The sequence below is a fragment of the Echinops telfairi genome, unplaced genomic scaffold, assembly GCF_000313985.2.
Source record: "Echinops telfairi isolate 266 unplaced genomic scaffold, ASM31398v2 ScPeMD7_140;HRSCAF=443, whole genome shotgun sequence".
In the NCBI taxonomy this organism is placed as follows: domain Eukaryota; kingdom Metazoa; phylum Chordata; class Mammalia; order Afrosoricida; family Tenrecidae; genus Echinops; species Echinops telfairi.
This window is the reverse complement of record NW_022104038.1, coordinates 496240-500604: the sequence shown is the minus strand read 5'-3', so window position 1 is coordinate 500604 and position 4365 is coordinate 496240. Positions and strand designations below refer to the sequence as shown.

The window sequence follows — 4365 nt, the reverse complement described above, 5'->3', positions numbered from 1 at the left end:
TCCTCCTACCTTCAGTTCGTTGACTTTGTTTATGATTCACGTGATTCACGTATAAAATGAGTTCAGAACACAAGTAATATTGATCCCAAATACAGTACACCCCATATCTCGTAGGAAAGGAAAGGCTCGCCTGCCTGCCTGACCCCTTTCCTCTGGAAGAGGCCATTGTAGGTCTTTATTCTACAGTCACAAAATGTATGAATAACATTACCAACAACCAAATCGGATCAGGAAAGTAGCTGACCTGTGAACCACGACTTTTACAAGATGTGAGACGTACATCAAATAAAAAAGGGAAACTAAAATGGGAAGTTGCATTGGCCGGGAATCGAACCCGGGCCTCCCGCGTGGCAGGCGAGAATTCTACCACTGAACCACCAATGCGTTCGCGCTTAGTACTTGCTTCTAACTCTACAAGTGGATTTCAATTTCCTTTTTCTTTGTATGAACCCACTCCTTGTTCAAGGAGCCATTTAAGTCACTTTTCGCTTTTAGTAAATACTGCCGTGCGGAATCCCATCCTTTATAAAAGGAAAAACCTTTCATAAATTCAAAGCAAACTTCCGCGATGCTGGAGCCTGGCGGTTGTGTGTGCAGCCGGGTCCTGGCGCGTCTCGGCGGCGCCTGCGCAGCCAGCATCTCAGCACCTAGGAAGCCGGGCGTCCTCGCCTGCCACCACCGCTCCCCCCGCCCCCCCCGCGCCGCCATTGGGTAACCCAACTGCGGACCTGCACGACCCAGACTTTCTAGAGGCCCCAAATGGTGTGAGTAGCTGCCCCAGATTGCACGGTTGGTCTGTGTAGCTGCCCCAAGTCAAACAGCTGGTGTGTGTCGCTGCTCCAGATTACACAGTAGGTATGTGTAGTTATCCCAGATTATACACCTGGTGTGTGTAGTTTCTGCAGATTAGACAGCCGTTGTGTGTTGCCGCCCCAGATGATACAGCTGCTGTAATTAGCTACCCCAGATTATACAGCTACTGTGTGCAGCTGCCTCAGATTATAAAGTGGGTGTGCATATCTTGTCAAGATGTTGCAGCTGGTGCGTGTAGATTGCCTCAGATTATACATCTGATGTAGTTTTCCAAGAATATGCAGCTGGTGTGTGTAACTGCCCCAAATTATACAGCAGGTATGTGCAGCTGGCCCAGATTATATAGTTGGTCGGTGTAACTCCCCCTGATCATATAGCTGGTGTGTGTACCTACCCGAAATTATTCAATTGGTGTGTTTAGCTGCCCCAGATTATACAGCTGGTGCATGCAGTTTCCCAGAACATACAGCTGGTGCGTTTACCAGCCCCAGATTATAAATCTGCTTTGTGGAGCTGTAACAGATTATACAGCTGGTGTGCATAATTTCCCCCTTCCCCCGCCCCCAGAAGAATGCACTTCAGCGGACAGCACTGAAACTAGTTTGGGGAGAGGGGCACCTCTGATTCGAACACACAGGAGAAACAAGAGGGTGGAGAGGGAAGGGAACACATCCTAGCCCACCAAGCTCCGAGGATGATACGCCTGCTCAGAGCAGACAATGCACAGAGAGGACCATAGGGCCGGCCCCACCACGAGACACAACGTCCCTCACTGACCCATAGCGCTACAGGGGACAGCTCTGCAGACACATTCCGGAGATCTGTGCTGGGTCTGACCCCTTCACACTGGGGCGAAACACTAAGGGCGTGCAACAGAGCAGCAAGGGGAGCAAAGTGATGAAATCCCTGGGGAATACCAAAACTAGACTTTGGAGACAGTGTGGCACCCCATCAGACTCGACTGGAAAACACTTGTAAAGGCCATCAAACAGACCTTGAACTATTTATAGACTTTTCCATTTTTGTCAGTAGCTTTCTTTTTGTTGTTTGTTATTTTTGTTGTTGTTTTGTTGGTTTTGACTTCCTTTAAAAAAAAAGTTTGTATGCATCATGGGAGCTATAATTCACTTTCACCACTGTGCACTTGCTTAAAATTTTAGCAGTCACATTCATGCTGTTTTAACATTAAACATGTTTTTAAAAACAATTATTTAAAATGATCTCTATTAAAATGATTGCTATGAATCCATAACCATAGAACCTTTTTTCTCAGATTATACAGGTAGAGTGTGAAGCTTCCCGAAATTATACAGCTGGTGTGTGTATCTGCCCCAGATTGTGCAGCTGGTGTGTGTACCTGCCTGAGATTATATATCTGGTGCAAGTTGCGTCACAAGAATATAAAGTTGTTGTGTTTACCTGCCCCAGATTATAGAGCTGGTGTGTCCATCTGCCCCAAATTATGCAGCGGGTGTGTGTAACTGCCCAAGATTATGCCGCCAGTGTGTGTAGTTGCCCCAGATTATAGAGCAGGTATGGGTAGCTAGCTAGCTGCCCCAGATTGTACAGTTTAGGTGTAACTGCTCCACATTATGCAGGTGGTGTGTGCAACTGCCCCCGATTATACAACAGGTGTGTGCAGCTGCCACAGATTGAACATCTCCCGAGACTATACAGCTGGGCAGTATACTTGCCCGAGATTATACAGCTGGTGTCCGTGGCTGCTCCAGAGTATACAACTGGTGCTTGCAGCTGCCCAGGATTATACAGCTGGCGTGTGTAGCTGCCCCCGATTAAACAGTTGGTGTGTGTAACTGCCCAGATTATACAGTTAGTGTGTGTAACTGCCCCTGATTATAGATTTGGTGGATGTACCTTCCCCAGATTATACAGCTGGTGTGTGTATTTGGGGTTCAAATACCTGACAGCCATTATAATGTTTTCAGATTTTAGAAAAGCTTTTATTCAGCAATAGCTGTGCTACGAGGTTGCTAAAAGCACTTTCCTAAAGCGCAGCTCTGAGTGAAATTCCCAGTGACAGTATAAAGACAAAAGGCACAACTTTTGGGCTCATTTATCACAGATTTCCTTTTGAAGCCAGTCTGGGCGACAGAAGCAAAAATAGCAATATTATTGTTAACATTCATTAGAGCAAGCGAACGCTTCCATACATCTGTTCAAGCAGAATCGCAGGATTGATTATAGCATCCTGTTTGCAACATCAAAAGGAACAATATTAATGAATAACAAGATGGATCACGACGTCCAGGTACATGTGAGTACATCCTGAAGTCAATCACCAGCGGGGCTTTCCAAGAAGGGATGGGGAAGCAGGTAGGTCATTTAGCAGTCAACAAACTGAAGTTACTTTGGTCAGTTGGCCTCGTGTGCACCTGCCCAGATTCTACAGCTGGCGTGTGCAGTTGTAACTGGAACCCCTGAAATTTTATTCCAGAGCTCCACCCATTCACAAGTCTAGCTGTAGAGTTAGACAGCTCAATACGTAGATTAAATCTGAGTGTCAAGAAACTAGATGTTTTGTAAAATTGAGACTATAGTGCATTCTTTTGAATGCATTGCAGTGTTTAATATAAAAAGGTATTTTTATACATTAAGACAGTTAGCTCGCATGAATTTACAGGCAAAGGTATAGATTATTTTTGTTCACATTTTTGTCCAATAAAGGAGAAATACAGTTCAAATTTGCCACCTAAGATTAGTTAATTCGGAGTATATTGAGCCAGATTTCGTGTATGCCTGGAATCGCTTGGACCTCCTTGGGGGTGGAGAGCTGAGAGGTAGTTGGGGGAGAGTGCAGAGCAGTTGTGATTGACAGGGAAGTGACTATCTCTCAATGACTCTCTCATTTTCTCTGCGACTGTATTCATGAATGTATGTGACTGTTATCAGCCAAAAAAGTACAGAACAAACCCAAGTTATATTATCAGCTTTAATATTTCCCAATAAACTAATGAACCCACAAAACATAAGATCACTCAACCAGGAATGACCTTGTGAATTTCTTTTTCTGCTTCCAGGTTTTCCTGGTGGAAACCAACTATCCATTCAATGTCTTTCTCCTTATATCATCACATCAACATTCAAGCACTAATCTTTATCAAGGCTTCCCTTTGTGAGGTCTGCATGTTTGCATTTTAAAAATAACTAACAGCTCCTTTGTTTGTGAAGAATATTAGTTTAAATGAGATGTCAGTGCATCTGTCCTTATTTGAAGCTAATAGAATGGTTTCCAAACAGTGACATGATGGTTTGCTCAGAAGTACCATACATGTTAATTTTAATGGTAATGATGAAATTTATCATTATAGTACATTTTTTTACTTCTAAATTACACGGTAATTTGAATTTTACAAGATTTTTAAAAATTGAATTAAATAATGCCCTAATATCCACTAGTACCTAAAAGGTTTACAAAAAACTAGAATGGGGATTTACTACTTGGAATGGTTAGAAGGAATTATCAAGTCCCAGTGTTACAGCAGCCATCTACATGAGCCTCTTGTGTTGTGCTAAATGGGACATGAGGTATTT

General features: G+C 43.6%; 1 non-coding gene across 1 annotated transcript; it reads right to left on the bottom strand.

Moving 5' to 3' along the window:
- Positions 1 to 313: 313 nt before the first annotated feature.
- On the bottom strand, positions 314 to 384 carry TRNAG-GCC. The gene has a single exon. It is a non-coding gene; the product is annotated as a tRNA-Gly (tRNA).
- Positions 385 to 4365: the final 3981 nt, after the last annotated feature.